Source organism: Marmota monax, unplaced genomic scaffold (assembly GCF_021218885.2).
Source record: "Marmota monax isolate L192 unplaced genomic scaffold, Marmota_monax_Labrador192_F-V1.1 WCK01_AAM20220418_F8-fsc00072, whole genome shotgun sequence".
Taxonomy (NCBI): Eukaryota; Metazoa; Chordata; class Mammalia; order Rodentia; family Sciuridae; genus Marmota; species Marmota monax.
This window is the reverse complement of record NW_026692356.1, coordinates 7297504-7315559: the sequence shown is the minus strand read 5'-3', so window position 1 is coordinate 7315559 and position 18056 is coordinate 7297504. Positions and strand designations below refer to the sequence as shown.

Genomic DNA, 18056 nt, shown 5'->3' with positions numbered 1-18056 from the left:
TGAAAGTGTGGGGCCGGTTTTGAAGTTCACTTGGCTGATGGCATGCTATCCTGGAGGCACATTCCCAGGAGACATACAGCCCTAATTGCTTTCAGAGCTTGGATCCAGAGAATCTGCCCAGTGGCATGATAGGTTTGAAACCTATGGGGGCTCTGGGGGAACTGCAATCTGTCAACATATTCTTTCTACCCTTGTTCATCTGATGCTTTATTGTAAGCCATGAAATTGGCAAGGGATATTTTAGTGTTTCCTTTCAGGAAGAAGAGGTAGAATTTTACCTGTGGGAGTGAATCCTTTGAGCTGGCCAACAGCCTCTGACCAGCCACTGAATTCAAAATGTATCTATGTTTTTTTAAATGACTGAGTGAGCCACCCCCACATTTTCAAAATGGTACCCATTGGGCAGTCAGGTAAGCTGGGGAGAGAGTTCCCCAGTGAATAGGTTCAACAGGGGGCCTGGAAGGGATTCAAATAGGATGAAACATTCAGATTAGCCTCTAAAACCGTAGGTGCTTTTGGGTTCTAGAATCCTGGCTGGTGCTTATAGCTTTGGAAATTCCAGATGTAGGCTCACTGACCACATCTGGCCCCAGTGACCTACATCTGTCTCCTCAGTGTCAGGAGCTCCAACAGTATATCTGTTTGCTTTGGAAGAGAAGGTTTGGTTAGGAGGGGGGAGTTGATGGAAAATAAAGAGCAAGAAGATAATTACCCTTCAATTTCTAATGTAATAATAAATTATTTGAGTGAATTTTTGGGGAAAGAGCAAATATTCTAAAGTCTTAAAGCAATAGGGATTATTGAAGGATCATTAGATCTGCCTCTATTCTGCTACAGAAAAAGGGATTAGGGAGAAATGTCCGTTTGTGGCCTTTCACAGGCTATGGAACATTTGGAAATTGCTGGAGTTTGCAGGGAGATTACTGTTGGAGCAAGTTGCAGCTCCTATAGACTTTTTTTAGGCAAGGAAGGATCTTCTGCTGAGATCTAGTTTTGTATTTCTCAAAGTTCTCTGCAGGCATTGACAGATGCTTTATTAGTTCCATATTGTTAAAATTGAGGAAAAGCAAAAGCAAAATGACCCAATTCTTTTTGTAACAAAACACTAGTCCTTATTGCTATTATTATTTCTAACCATGCAACATCATGCTGATTCTTGATAAAATGCCACAATGACATAGTGTGGTTTGTTCTATTGCTGAAAGTGCTTGCAAACATTTATACCTCAGAGCCCTGAAATACTTGAGTGGGCTAGATAGGTGGGGAAAATAACAGAAGTAGATTTTTTTTTTTTCTTATTCGTTGACTGGAATGGTCAGTGCAGTTGACTGTGAAGTTTGATTCTTGGGTTCAAGGTCAGAGTCAATATTCCTTCCATCAGGTAACTTGTTAGAAAAGAGACCATTTTTTTTTTTTGGTTGTGGTGTTTGAGAAGGAGGCAACACTGGCAGAGTATGCTATTTTGATATGTTTCGTGATACTTGTCCTGGATCTGCCCCTAAACACCTTTGTTTATAAATCCAAGTATCCATCAGGTTTCAGGTCGAAGGTTGTCTTTTTTTTTTTTTTGTACCAGGGATTGAATCCAGAGGTGCTTAACCACCGAGCGACATCCCCAGCCCTTTTAATATTTTATTTAGAGACAGGGTCTTGCTGAGTTGCTTAGGGTCTTGATAAGTTGCTGAGGCTGGCTTTGAACTCATGATCCTCCCAAGCTGCTGGGATTACAGGCGTGAGCCACCAAGCCCTGAAGATTGAACATAGTCTTGTGTTATTAAATGCATAGTGGAAAATAAAAAGCATAGAACAAGCCCAACCCTACAGATTCTTCTGGGGAGCAGGGTTCCCACACTAGAAGAGTGAAACAATTGAGAGGACAAGACCACCATGTATACTGGGGACTAAATGAATGGCGGAAAACAGAGTTCAGAGGAGGAAAGTTGCATTGTGGTGGGCTGGTTTCCCAGGAGCCTTGGCTGGGATGGAAAGAAGATCACCATCTAGATCATGAGGACCACAGGTGTCATCCTTCTTCTTCCACTTCATTTTCTTCTCTTCCTTTCTTTGAATCTGTCAGCATAAATTGTGCCTTTGGCCGTAGCCAACCTTCCCCTGCAGTGCACACTAGGAAACAGAGGATCTGCCCTGGCTATCCTTGAGTAAATGTAGCCTTAGCAAGAAAACAGATATTTTCCTAGGGACTTTAGAGGATAGGTCTAAATTGCACATGGAAAATCAAGTGTCAAAATCAGTTAGGAGGATAATAAAGAGTGAACATAGTCCACAGCCTTCTACTTCTATCTCTGCTGCATACTGGCAATTAAAATTAAAACGTATAAATTCTTCCTTCATCTTTGAAGAACAACAATGACAAAAGTCTAAACAAAACAATATCTTGTTGATTGTTCTAAGGATTATAAATACTACAACTCTTATCCTCAAAACACTTTTGAATTATATGTATATATGTACATATATTCTGTGTGTGTACATATATACATATATTCATTATATATATAACATACATTAATGTGTATCAGGGGTTGAACTCAGGGGCACTTAACATTGAGGACATACCCAGCCCTTTAAAAAATATATTTTATTTAGAGACAGGGCCTTGCTTAGTTGCTGAGGCTGGATTTGAAGTTGTAATCCTCCTGCCTCAGCCTCCTGAGCCCCTGGGACCAGGTTTACACCACTGCACCCGGCTTATATATATATTTTTTGACAGTACTGGTGATCCTATTAATTTTTTTTGTCAATCATTTCTTTGTAAAATGAGGAGAGTTTCTTTGTGAAATGAGGAGAGTTTTGGGATGAGACCATTTATGTTTATATCCTGGTTTTTCCACTTAATGACGACATGAACTCAGGTGAGTCACTTGTACTTGAGGACCCTGTGTTCAAGTCCAGATGGGAGTAAATATGCCTATGTTTGAGGACTGATGAAAGAATAAATGAGATTAAAATTTTTCAGGTGTACCACAGAGCCCTGGTGTATGTCAAGGACTCAGCAGATGATATTATTTGGGCTTAAGAATTTGGTTCTTGGTTGTGACCAGTTTTAAGAAATTCACACAGGCCGTCTATTGCCATGAAGCAAAGCAGGGACGTTGTCCCCCACCTCTGCATTATGTCCCCTCTGCATTTCTTGTTGGGTATTGGCCACACTCTGATTTCATGCTGGTTTTGGAGTGCTTGTTTTATCTTACCTACAAGCTGACATGGTCTGACTGCAAAAGGGAGGTCGACAAACCTGGGCACACAGAGAATCCACAATGGTGACTCTGGACCACGCTGTTGGAGTTGGGGGGTTGAGTCTCATCCCATACCATCCTACATTTGACATTCTTTGGGAATTTTTTTTGTTTTTGTTTTTGTATCAGGGATTGAATCCAGGGGTGATTAACTACTGAGCCACATCCCTAGCTTTTTTTTTTTTTAATATTTTATTTAGAAACAGGGTCTTGCAGAGTTGCTTAGGGCCATGCTAAGATGCTGAGGCTGGCTTTGAACTCACCATCCTCCTGCCTCAGCCTCCTGAGTCTCTGGGATTACAGTCATGCGCTACCACACCCGGCTTTGGGATGTTTTGCTTAGCAGTCTCAAGGGAGAAGTGGGGAATGAGGACTTGCTAGTCAGGGTGGCAGTGCATGGAGAAGAGTACAGGTAATGGACTCAGGATCTCTGGGCCTGCTCCTGGCTCCAATCATCTCACCTCTAAAATGAGGAGAAAAGTGGTATTTATTTCATTAGGTTGCAGTTGGATTAAAAAATTTGCAATACACATAAAGCAAGAAGCAGCTTCTGGCACATAGTAAGAACTCAATAAAAATGGTAACTGTTTTATTTTCTGACCCTCGTAAGAGATTAAGGGGAATTATGATCTGAGTTCTCAGAGGAAGGCAGTTTCTCTTCTGCTCAATAGGTCTTGGTTATTACAAACTTTAATAAAGATACAATCCTTGCCCTTGCACTAGACTTCTTCACATCATTAAGTCTTCCTGCCGTTGACACATCATTGCAGACATTAGTAGGTGTAGGAAAAATGTTGTGGTCTGGTCTATGTAGCAAAAATATTTTGTGGGAGGCCCCTCTGATTAGCTTTATTATTGCTTTTAATGTGCAGCACATGGGCAGGCCAACATGTTTGGAAGGAGACCATATTGGTTTTAAAGACAGATGATCTAAAGCTAACTTTCAATTCAATTGTGGATTCAAGGAATTTCAGCTAATGTTCCTAAGAACGACTACCAAATATTTGGTGGTATTCTCCCTGTGACCACTAATATTCTTTATACCCTCCCCACCCTCCATACCCTGCCCCCAATCTCTAAATGAGGCAGACATAAAATAATGTCTGACTTTTAATATTTTGGATTTTATTTTTTATCACAGTTGCACATGAACATAGTATAAAGAGTCAGATTACAAAGTTTATAATGAAAAATGGCAGCCCTGTGCCCAATACCCTCCCACTCTTTCCTAACCCAGAGAAATCACTTTCAACTGTTTTAACTGTTACTTTTGATATTAACCTCCATTAAATCTAGATAGCATTTTTTAGAGCTATTTCTTTAATTTCACCATTAGGCATTTTCTATTTTCTTTCCACTCTTGGGGATGAAACTTACTTTCTCTTTCACCAAACCTGTACCTCACCTACCTTCCGTGATCTCTCTCAGCCTGCAATCCCTGCCCACATTCTTCCAAAATGATTAGGTAGCAGATGTGGTGATATTATTTTGACTATGTAAATGTTAATCATGACTGAGAGGTTTGTGACATTATCATGACTTTGCGTTCTTACAGAACGATTTCATTTTCCTGGAGTTTATAATTGTCTTGTTTTCATTTTTTACTTTTAAAAATTATCATGAATCCCCAAACTTTCTTCTATTAGTTTAATCTCTTCTCGGTATGTGTGAATTCATCAGGTGTGCCATGAATTCATTTTCTGGAAAGCTCCCTGCTTTTTATGGACCATCTGGAGGAGCCCTGTCCGAGAGATCCCTGGGATCCCTCTAAGGAGCTGGAACCCTGTTTCCTGGTCACTGTGGCTACATGTCTTCCTCTCCTTCCTTTGCTGGAGCACCTCTTCCAGTAGCTTCCTTACAAAGGGTGCATGGAGGTGTGAGCTCTGAGGTCATGAGTTTCTGAAGTGTCTTTAGCCTATATGAAGACAACTGATAGGCTTAGGGTAAAATTCTCAGTAGTAAATAATTTTCCCCAAGACATATTTTTAAAAATATTTTTTTTTTTTTTTTAGTTTTAGGTGGACACAATATCTTTATTTTACATTTATGTGGTGCTGAGGATCGAACCCAGTGCCTCATGCATGCTAGGTGAACGCTCCACCACTGAACCCCAGCCCTCTCCCATGACATTTTAGGCCATCACTCCATGGTTTTGTAACTTTCAAAGAGGGCACTGAGAAGCCCGAGACTGTTCTGATTCTTGACCTTTTGTATGTAACTTTTCCCTTCTTTCCTCAATATTTTATGATGAGAACCTCACAAGGATATATCTTGGTGTTGGTCTCCTTATCTACTCTGCTGGATTCTTTTTCTTTTTTTGGTACTGGGATTGAACCCATACGTACTCTATCTATCTGTTTATTTATTTATTTATTTTTGTTTGTTTCTAGGGATTGGACTCAGGGTTGCTTTGCACTGAACTACATCCCTAATCTTTTTTATTTTTAATTTTGAGACAGAGTCTCACAAGTTGCTTAGTGCCTCACTAAATTGCTGAGGCTGGCTGTGAACTTGTGATCCTCCTGCCTCGGCTTCCTGAGCTACTGCGCCTGGCTCTAGCTTTCTTTTATTTTTATTGGGGTTTCAGAAAGGTATTCTAGAACATTACATCTTTTCTTTTTTGCATTACAAAGGATTGAACCGAGGGGTGCTTCACCACACAGCTATATCCCAGCCCTTTGTATTTGTTATTTTGGGACAGGGTCTGGCTAACTTGCCCAGGCTGACATTAAACTTGCAATTTTCCTGTCTCAGACTCCACAGTTGCTACAGCTTCAGGCATGTACCTGTAGGCCGCATCTTTTGAACCACCATTGTTACTTGGAAACCATGTTTGAGGATTTCTTTTTGGGAAATAAAATCTGGAGTGCCCTCACATGAGTGAGTATTCTGTTGTTTCAAGTGGTCATCTCTGTGGACTATAATATATGCTTATTTTAAGTAAACAGTCATTGGCTAACAAAGTTTTCTGAATCCTCCATTGGAACTGTCTTCATGGACCCTGCTTTTGAACTTAGACAAAGTTGGAAAATTTGATATTTTTATTTCATTTTCTTAAAAATGCACCCAAATGCCACGCAGATTCTAGGCTTTTTAAATTAAAAAAGAAAGAAAGTTGAGACAAACCTTGGCTTTCATTTAGAAAACAATCTCACTGGCTCTGTAACAGCCACGATAAAGTCAGACGCTGATTTCTTGAGAGTAGTGTAGATTGGGGGAGACAGCTTTCTCCCTTCCCTTCCTTTCTTCTCGCTGTTCTGAAGATCAAACCCAGGGCCTTGTGCCTGGTAGGCAAGTGCTCTACCACTGAGCTACACCACCAGCCTGGCCCGGGGCGTGGGGGGGGGATATTTTTCAATTGCTCAAGACCAAATTTTGACTGATAGATAGTTTTTAAAATTTTTTTAAAATTTAACTTTTATAAGTTTTAATCAGTTATACATGACAGCTGAAAGATCTTTGATTCATTGTATACAGATGGAACATAATTTTTCACTTCTCTGGTTGTACATGAAGTAGAGTCACACCTTCATGCAATCATATATGTACCTAGGGTAATGATAATCCATCTCATTCCACCATCTTTCCTTTCCCCATGCACCTCCTACTTTGTCCCATCCAAAGTTCCACCACTCATCCATGCGCTTCCCATTATGGATTAGCATCTACTTATCAGAGAAAACATTTGGCCCCTGGATTTTTGGGATTGGCTTAGTTTGCTTAGTATGATATTCTCCAATTCCATCCATTTCCCTGCAAATGCCATAATTTTATTCTCTTTTATTGTTGAGTAATATTCCATCGTGTATTGAAGGGCATCTAGGTTGGTTCCACAGTTTAGCTATTGTGAATTGTGCTGCTATAAACATTCATGTTTGGAACGTCATGGAATATCATTCATGTTTGGATATCATGACTGTAATAATTCATAGTCTCTTTTCTTTTACACACAAAATATCTTTTAATAGCTTTTTAAATCTGAGTTTGCTAAAATTTGTCAGTTTATCATTTTACCTTTATTGGATAATTTTACCAAGTTGTAAGATCCAACAATTACAACCACATCTTTTTTTTGTACCAGGGATTGAATTTAGGGGCACTCAACCACTAAGCCACACCCCAAACCTTTTTATTTTTTGAGATATGATCTCAGTTGCTTAGGAACTTGCTAAGTTGCTGAGGCTGTCTTTGAACTTGTGATCCACCTGCCTAAATCTCCTGAGCTGCTGGGATCACATGTGTGTTCCAACACACCTGGTCAACCATATTAATTCTTGACAGAATTTTGATGTCTTATAGTATATAGATATTGAGTGACATCCAATTAAAACATCAATATACCTTTCATTTACCAAAGAAAATACTTTATTCAAGTTCCCAAAACAAACTTGAGGGGTTGAATTGAAGACAAAAAGTCAACTTAAAATATGAAAATGAATAGTTTTCATTTAGTGAGAGTCAAAAATCAATGTATATATTCTCCAATCAAACATCTGTCCCATGTAGAATTTTTCAGGTTTTAAGAGTCTTCCAGGCCAAACCCTTCGCTGCTTTTGCTTTGCTCTTCCCCTTTCCTTTTTCTGGCTTTGCCTTCAGTCTTTTTCTTTGCCTCTGGTTCATCCGCTCAGGTACTGTCCATGCTGGTCTAGAAGAGTCTTTTTGTTTCTCTTAATTTCAGTCTCCATTTTCATGTCGTCTTTTTCATCATTCACCACACACTGTTTTCTCTTGGCAATGTTTAGGTACCAACACAGTTGCTATTTCTTCAACATCTTTCATTAAAACATCACTGCCGACTGAGAATACTTTTAAGTCTGTTGAGCTCTTTCGGAGCATTCTTTTTTCCTCTTTTCAGCCCGCATCTTCCTTTTCCACTTACTCTGTAAGCTTTTAGCCATCTTTTACAAGATCACGTTTTGCAAGCAGCACGCCACCCCATAGTCTCTTAATAGTAATGTCATCTTACTTTCCTAAGCATGGATTTCCTTTCTCTTTTTATTAAGGATCAATTTTATATTTTGGTCATTCAGTTAGATTAGGTCTCCCCAGTCAGAATGCTGTCAGCTATGTTTGAAAAGTTAAATTAAAGTTCCTACTTGGAGATGATATTTCTGTCTATCTAAGCAACCTCTGCAAGTGGACAGGTATTCAAGACATAAACATACAGCAGCCAGTTCATGGATGACGTAGTCTCTCCCCTTTAACTGTTTACTTTTTTCAGTTTAAAAGAGAAGAATGTAAACAGGAAGAAAATTATATATGAAAATTGAATGTGAGCTGGGGTGGTGGCTCAGCAGTAGAGTGCTCTACTAGCACATGAGAGACGCTGGGTTCGATCCTCAGCACCACATTAAAAAATAAATAAATAATATAAAGTTTAAAAAAGGAATGCAATTTTGTAACAAAGAAAAAATGCACAGGAAAAATGAAAAGAGAAACATTACTGGGTGGGACAGATGTTTTCACCTTAAATTTATATCCCTGTGTTAGTCAGCTGTTACTCTAACAAAACACTTGATGTCAACTTAAAAAGAAGAAAGGTTTATTGAGCCTCACTGTTTTGGAATGTTCAGTCTGAGGTGGGTTGCCCATTGCTTTTGGGCTTGTAACAGGGTAACATATCATGATGGGAACCCTGGGGCCAAGGAAGCCCTCACCTTATGGCCAGAATTGAAAAAGACAAAGAGAACAGAGTGTTAGAATCCCTTTCAAGGGCCTGGCTCCAATGACCTAAAGCTTCCCACCAGCTCCCACTTTTTAAGGGATCTGCCACCTCCCAGTGATACCTTGGGCTGGAGACCAAGCCCTTAAACATGGCCTTTGGGGGACATTTTTGATCCGAACTACAGCAATTGGCAAGATTCATCTTTTTGGGAAGTAGAAGACAATTTCCAAGGGCTGCTGTGTGCAATACCGTGTGAAGCAAGAGCCCAGTTTGGGTGAAGATAGAAGAGGCTTGATTGTTTGCACCATTATGATGTTCAGATGGAAACCATTCCTGCCTTCCTTCTGATTCAGCTGGATGACAGCCTGTTCTCTAACATGGAGGAGGGGAGAAAAACTGTGTCCTCCTTCAGCACCAGAGAGGGCCTGTGAGGGCAGATTTCCTGTAGGGGGTTGTGATGCTCCTGCCTCCTGCCTCCTGCCTGAGATCCCAAGAACCAGTGAAACCACACAGATGCCCATCGCAGACCAACCCCCATTGGTAGTGGGTCTGAAGCAACCTGTAGCCTGACAGCCAAGGCGACGCACACAGACTGTGAATAGAAGTGACAGGTGTAGTAGGCTGACCAAACAATCAGTATTATTGGGAAAAAGAAGCTAAGTTTGATTGACATAGTCTATTCACGAACCTGGTCATAGCCTGTGGGACACAACCCAGTCTCACTATTTTCAGTATCTCAGGAGGGATGGCTTTGATTTGCATAAAATAAGGAAAAAAAAAAAGAAGCGGAGGAAAATGCATTTGGTTCTGTGTCTCTACAAGACCTGTTAACAAATTAGCACAAGGGAAGCTTTTGCAAATTACATTAAATTTTCTTGTTTTTATGGGAAATCTCCCTTGGTCTCCATTAGCAGATGTTCTATAACATTCTTTCTACGTTGGTCTGGCTTTCAGTTCACTTCTTATTTTTTTATTTCTTTTGTTCTTGCTATTAGTCTTCAGTGACCATCTCTCTGGGAGGGGATAGATAAACACTCTTGTCTGGGCTTAGGTAGGCTTCCTGGGGGTGGAGTGGAGGATGCCAGATAAAATCCAGCATGCTGTATTCAATTTGAATTTCAAATAAATAACACACAGCTTTTTAAAAGTGTAAGTATGTCCCAAATATTGCTTGGGATATACGTATGCTAAAAAATATTTCTTGTTTTTTGAAATTCAAATTGAACTGTGTGTGATACGTTTTTATTCACTAGATCTGGGCAATCTCAGAATTTCCTCTGCTGTGTGGCGGAAGAACATTTGGACCTGAGACATTCCCAGGGCTATACGAAGGGGCTGCTTTGTCCACACTCTTCCTCTTTGTCTGGGACAGAATAGCTTTTGACTCTTAGCTGAGACTTGGTTTCCTTGAGGGTTGGGACCAGGGTGGGAAGAGTGAGGCATCTGCCTTGGGCAAAAAACCTAGCAATCTAGTTAAAGAATATTTTAATAAAATATTAAAAAAATGAACAAAATGAGTATTCTTATTTTTATTAACAATGTTAATATTTTGTCCATCATGTTTTTTATTTTGCCATTAATTTTCATTTTAAAAATATTACTTTTAAATATTGTCTTGATTACTTAAAAACAATTTTTTTTGGCACCCCTTAAATTTTACACCCATCATGGCTGTTTGGTAGGGAATGTTTAAAGAACAACGCCAGATTTTTCTACTTAGGATTAAAATAGATTTTTTTTTTTAACTTTATTTGGCTCCTGCTTACATATCCATTTGAAGAAGTCTGGGGTCTCCCTGCATCAGTTTTTATAGAGTGGCAACTCTGAGCTCCAGTGGACTTTCTTACCTCCACTGCTCCAACGTTTGTGTAGATACGTTTTCTCCTGACTTTCTTTTCCCCAGGCAGTGGGTATTCCCATTTCTTTCATTGCATTAGACCCAAGGATAACATCTGAAGATATGACCCTGACTTTGTCCAGTCAGAATCTTCCTGAAGAACCTTAGAGACTGGTGGGCTCAGATGACTAGAGCTAATACTGATTACTCTTAAACTTTAATATCATTTTAAAAATATCATTTTATTGAGGACTGAAAAATGACATTTGTGAGTTACTGGTCAGCTTTTTTTGGTCACTGTGACCAAAAGTCCTGACAAGAGCAATGTAGAGGATGGAAAGTTTATTTGGGGCTCATAGTTTTAGAGGTCTCAGTTCACAGATGGCGGACTCCATTGCTCTGGGCCCAAGGTGAGTCAGCACATCATGGTGGAAAGGCATGATGAAGGAAGGCAGTTCAGGACATGACAATATCAAAGCAAAGAGAGAGCTCTGTTCATTAGGGACAACATATAAACCCCAAAGGCATGCCCCAGTGACCTATCTCCTCCAGCCCCACCTGCTTTCAGTTACCACCCGGTTAATCCACATCAGTGGATTAATACCCTGATTAGGTCAAAACTCTCATAATCTAATCACTTCACTTCTAAAAATTCTTACATTGTCTCACACATGAGCTTTTGGGGAACACCTTATATTTAAACCCTAACAGTCACTATTCAAAAAATGTTCCAAGGTCACATTTAGTTGCTTGTCATATGTGCTTGAGATAACTACTACATAGCTAAACAAATGATTGGCATCCTTAGTGGGACAGTCCGTTGGTGTGTGTGTTCTGTGGTCATCTAGGAACCCTGGGTAACTGCGGCTTGTGCAATACATGGTTGGTGCATGGAAACCTGGTGTTTTAGACTTTCAGCATGGAATAATATAATCAAATGTTATTTCTATCACCATTTGAGGAAGTTGTGAACTATTTACACTATTATCATGTGTACCTATTTGTAAGTACATGTACAGACACATACACACGTGCACACTTTCCCCCTATCTTTCCTTCCAATACATAACCATTTTAAAGCAGAATTTATTAGACATTAAAAAATACAGAAATGAGGAAGGCTACAGGCACATGGACATTAGCTTACAGAATGAACCAATGAGTGAGTGAGCAAGACATTTTGGGGACGCAGTGATGCATGCTACAAGGAATGGGACATGGGAGAAAATGATGAGAGGCGGGCAGGGATCTCTTCTCATCAGCTTCTGTTGGTGGAGGCTGAAGTTCTCCTGACTCCTAGTCTGATGCCCTTGAAGTGATGAGTAACTTACGTTCCAGTTCCTGCCTATTAATATTTAACCATTGCTTTCACTTTTGCATCATTTGATATCTCCTCAATATTCAGCACAAGAGTGAATCAACTGGCCTATTTAGAAGATAGAACTATCTCAAAAATAAATCTTATGTTCAGAATTTTAACGAGTGATACACATTGAATTTATGAGTTTGTAAATGAACAACAGAAGTACGACGATTCTCCTTGATTGAGCAGTTTTGTCTTCCTGGGTTTATCTCAAGAAATTTAATCTTGAATTTGAGCACAGAGTAATTGACATTGATGTTTACTGTAGAGTTGTTTATAATAGCAAAACACTGTCCACTACTTCCATACAATAATTGATGGATTGTTAAATAAATTATGGATCACTAATTTATTCTTTGGACTACATTTATTCCAAGTGACAAGTCTAAAACATTGGGTTCTTGTCCACCAAACAAACATGGGTTGCACCGGCCACGTTACTCAGGAGTCCTAGATCCCACAGAGTGTGCACACCAAAGGAATCATCGCACAGAGGATGCAGCTATTTGTATTTCTACTTAGTAGTTATCTAGCGCACCTAAAATAATCACTAAATATGACACTGAACATGTAGGATTAAATTGTTTGCAAGTGCCCAAAACTCATATTACAAAAGAATACTTAACAACTTGGGGTAATGTCCATTTTGTGGGATTGTTAGACAAAAAGAAAAGCTCTGGAGGCTGAGGCAGGAGGATCGCGAGTTCAAAGTCAGCCTCAGCAAAAATGAAGCACCAAGCAACTCAGTGAGACCCTGCCTTTAAATAAAATACAAAATAGGGCTGGGAATGTGGCTCAGTGGTCAAGAGCCCCTGAGTTCAATCTCCTATACCCCCCTCCAAGTAGCCATTTTCTTCAGTTTATCTTTAAGCTTAGTATGAAATTTATTTGGGCCTTTTAAATGACAGTATCAAAGGGCTGTGAATCAAGAATGGTGAACCACACTGCTCGGTGAGCTTGCATAAATGCCTTACAGTGTTGAATGGATGAATATGAAAGATGAATGAAGACTAATTCCCCCCATGGTTGAGACAAGGGTTCACTCTTGATGTAGTACATTTTATGGGTTTTGACAAATGCCTGATGACATGTATCCTCCATTGTAGCATCAGACAGAATAATTTTATTGCCCTAAAAATCCCCATGTGCTTTATTATCCCCCCCTCTCCCCCTGCCCTGGAAACCACGGATCTTTTACTGTCTCTCTACTTTTGCTTTTTCCGGAATGTCATGTAATTAGAATGATATAATATGCAGCCTTTTCCAGACTGGCTTCTTTCACTAAGTAATAAGCGCTGAATTTTTCTTCATGATGTTTGAGGCTTGAAAGCTTCTCTCCTTCTTTTCCTTTCTCCTCCCTGCCCACCCTGGGGATTAAACGCAGGGGGCTTTACCACTGAGCTACTGAGCTTTATCCCCAGCCCTTTTCAATTTTTATTTTGAGACAAGGTCTTGCTAAGTTGCTGAGGTTGGACTTGAACTTGAGATGTCCCTCATCCTCCCGAGTCCCTGTGATGACAAGTGTATGCCACCATACCAGCTCATTTCTTTGTAACAGTGAATAATATTCAATTGTCTGGACGCATCACAGTTTGTTTATGCATTCACCTACTGAACAATATCTTGGTTGTTGGCTTGTTTTCAGGCTCAGCAATTAAGAATATAGCTGCTATAAGGATTGGTGTATAATTTTTCGGGTAGACACGTTTTCAACTCCTTTATTTAGGTCAATGCCTGGAGCACATGTGCTACATCATATGATAAGACAGTAGTTAGCCTTGTAAAGAATCTGCTAAACAGGCTTCCCCAGGGAATGCGAGTCCCTGTTGCCCCTTGTCTTTGCTGGCATGTGGTGGTGTCAGAATTCCCCAGTTTGGTCATTCTTACAGGTGTGTGATGGTATCTCACGGTTGTTGTAATTTGTATTTCCTTGGTGACATATAAATCAGAGCATCTTTGTCCTTTGCTTATTTGTCATCTTTATGTTTTATCTGGTAAATTGTTCATATTATTTTGCCCATTTTAAAATTGGGCTCTTTTTTTTTTTTAAGAACTACTTTTGGTTATAATGTGCCACATGTAATGGGCAATCAATTCCAATGTGTAATGATCTAAAGGTGCTATTGTCCTACAGTGGCCTGGGTAGAGAATGACACTGTCCATCATTGTTCCAGATAGAAGTGGCACCAACTGACACTGACCCAGGTTGAGGTAACACTGTCCATTATGAATCCAGGTAGAAGGTGACACAGCCCATCAAAGATCCAGGTTGGCACTGTCCACCACCAGTCCAAGTAAAGGTGACACTGTTGCTGACCCAGAAAACATGAACCTGTCCATTGCTGATCCAGATGGAGTAACACTGTCTGTTAAGGACCTGCTGAGAATGACAACTTGTGCAAAATCATTTATGTACCCCCTGCCCCATTGCCGACTTATTTGCTTGGCCAATTCACACTCAGGAAGCCCGCCATGCTTTCTTCTCAACACCATCTGAACTCTCCTCCACAGCCTTCCTGCATCAAACCTCCTGTCTCCTCTGCAGTCTCAGGGTCAGTAGTCACCAGAAATGGGCGAGGTTCTGGTGTTCTGTCTTGTTAACTTTTTGGATCCTCAGTGTCCTGTGTGAAATTAATGAATTAAATGAATTCATTTGTTCTACAAATATTTATTTGTGCATCTGTGTTTACTGTGTGTTAGGCATTTTCTATTAACTTCGTACATCTTCACAAACAAAACAGACAAAGTTCCTACCCACTAGGGACATATATTCTCATGGGAAAGAATGACTGTTCAAATAGATGAGTATGAGTTAAAGCTCTAGAGAGAAGGATCCCTATGTTCATTTATTCAAAATATTAACATGAATTTGCAGTATTGAAAATGTAGTCTTTGTGCCTTTTTGTAGCTTGAGAGCTTATTTCCTTTTAGTGCTGATACATATATAAAAAGAAAAAAATTTCAAGCCTGTAATCCCAGCTACTCTGGAGGCTGAGGTAGGAGGATTGCAAGTTAGAGGCTAGCCTGGGCAACTTAGTGAGACCCTGTCTCAAAAAAATAAAAAGGATTGGGGTGTAGCTCAGTGATAGAGTATATGCTAGGTTACATGTGGCTCTAGGTTCAATCCACAGACACCAAAAAACAAAAACAAAAACAAAACAAAACAAAACAAAAAACAAATTTTGTACTTTCCCACTTTCTTATCTCTGTCTGCCCAAGGTGGAAATGAGAAGATGCCAGCCAGACCCAGCCACCTGGGAGACTTGAATTGAGATACCATGAAGGTGGACATAGGGCACGGGTTCTATTTCTTTAGTGAGTGGTAGAGGATCAAGGACACTGGGTATCTGTCTGTCCATTGTTCTGGGACTGGACCTGCAGCAGGTTGGAGGTCAGTAACTTGGGGATGACTTGGCTAGATAGCTTTCAAATTACCTACCTGATTGCTTGGCCCTCCAGAAGCTTCCAAATAGCCTTTAATAACTTTTCTCTTAGGCCAGTTAGAGTGTGTGCAATAATGGGTGCTGGCCAGACAGCCCGTCCAACAGCCCATCCTTCCCTGCACCCTGCAGTAGTTAGCCAGGTATGGCTGGGCAGAGATGACCTCAACCAGCCTTGGATTCTGCCAGGACTGTGGGAATTAGAGATCTCCCAGCCCTGAAGGGCAGCAGCTGCAGGAAGAAGGGTGATACATACATTGAGTTTGGGCTGAAATCCAAATTTTTGTATGTGTAATTATGCCAGAATTCAGGTCAACCTCTAAGCTGGGTTGACTCGTATTCCAAGATACAGAGGAAGCAAAACACTTGAATTGCCATTGTGGTGTGTCCCCCCCGAACGTCCCCACCCTTTGACATGCCTTTTAAATTAATTATTTAATTTTCTCTTGAATTTTTGTGCCTTTTATTCTATTTAATTGTAAATTTTTTTCTGCCCTTCCAAGTATCATGCTTGAGAATGAAATACCCCCAATGACTAGGAGTGAAGGACGAAAATTAAATCATGGAATGGTGTTGTGGGCACGTTGAGAAGGTCGAGAGTTGATGCTTTCGCAAAACAAGCTCAAAGATTCAAACTATTAAAAAGTTTGAGGTGGCCATATTCGTTTACCATGCCACAAGGTCGCCTTACAAGATGATGACTACATCCTAGCCAGGAAAACATTTGTGCTAGTGTTTTTGTTGGTCCTCTGTTTTCAGCGTTGAAGACTTCCTTGCCCTGATCTCTCTCCTTTCCTGATTCTCTAAAGTTATCAGACCCAGGGACTGGGGTGGATAGTTGAATTCTCCTAGTTGCCTCATCAGAAATACCAAGTAGGGGGAGAAAATATACATTAAATTAACATAAATTCAGGCGATTATACATGGAGGCCAAAATACCTTCTGCTTCCAGATTCTGCCTTTGTTTGTTTGTTTGTTTTTACCTCACTCATGGTGGATGGAGACACAGGAACATTCTTGGAAGTTCTATTCTCTATTCTTTGCTTTGGACAATTTGACTTTTGGGTCTCATTTTCCTTAAAGTTCACTTCTGTTGCTCTTGATTTCATTCCTTCTAAATCTCAGTCAATTCTCCCATCTGTGGCTCACCCTCCGTTACATTTGGGGCTCCTGAGATTACTTTGAAAATTAACTCACACTTTATAACTTAATAGAGGGGGAAAAGATCACAGTCAATACTTTAACTTGTTGTGACACTGACTTTTACTCCTCTGACTTTTCCCCTCAGTCCTTCTACCCCATCAATCAAGGGTCTTTCCTCCCCTCACCCCATGGAACTTCCTGTGTTATCCAAAATCCCATGCCAGGGACAAGTTATGGCTCAATTGTTGACTTGTTAATTTAATTATAGCAGAGTTTAATTATACCTGAATTATATTAGTCATTAAGAGCTCTAGGGTCAGAAAGTGAGTTTGCATAAACTTTCTGAGAGTTCAATTTACAAGTTTTTTTTTTTTTTTTTTTTTTTTTTTTTTTGTGGTGCTGGGGATTGAACCCAGGGCCCCACACATGCAGTTTTTCCACTGAGCTATACTTCTGGCCCAACTAACAGTTTTTTTTTTTTTGTACAAAGGATTGAACTTGAGGGGCACTTTACCACTGAGCTACATTTCCAGTTGTTATTTTTTATTATATATTTTTTTAATTTATTTTTTAGTTGCAGGTGGACACACAATATCTTCATTTCATTTTTATGTGGTGCTGAGGGTAGAACCCAGTGCCTCACGCGTGCTAGGTTAGCACACTACCACTGAGCCACAACCGCAGCCGGTTATTTTTTATTTTGAGAAAGGGTCTCACTAAATTGGTGAGAGTCTCATTAAGTTGCAGAGGCTGGCCTCAAACTTGCCATCCTTCTCCTTCAGCCTCCCTAGATTCTGGGATTACAGGCTTGGGCCACCACACTCAGCTACAAGCAGGTTTTTGAGGAGTGCATTTGCCTAGCTCAGATTTAAGAAGAAGTGCTTAGATACCTGCTACTGTCTCATGCTTCTAGCCTGCTCATTTCTTCCAGGGTTGAGCCCATGTGACCAGATTCTCTGTGCAATTTAGAAGCCTTGACTATATCAAGGGTCATGGTTAAGCATGTGGGTAGATGAGCACCCTAAGAAAGCAGGTCCCATCCAATAGGGATCCAGAGGAGGAGATGGAGACATATGAGGGCTTTATGTTGAATAAATTTTGTTGACTGAATGAGGTGGCTTTCTTGTAAGGTGAAGCAACCTACCTGTTGAAAGTGTAGGTGCCTTCTGGTTCAAAAGATGGGACTTCATCATCTCTGCCTGTCAATATGAGCATGTCCCTACTGCAGTCTGCATAAAGTATGTAATTAAATACCCATGGACATCCCGGTGCAGTGGCTCATGTGTTGTAATCCCATCTACTCGGGAGGCTGAGGCAGGAGAATCACAAATTCAAAGCCAGCCTCAGCAAC

The 18056-nt window shown here is 40.3% G+C and overlaps 1 pseudogene; it reads right to left on the bottom strand.

Moving 5' to 3' along the window:
- Window positions 1–7769: 7769 nt before the first annotated feature.
- LOC124091371 (protein LLP homolog) lies at window positions 7770–8155 on the bottom strand (annotated as a pseudogene).
- Window positions 8156–18056: the final 9901 nt, after the last annotated feature.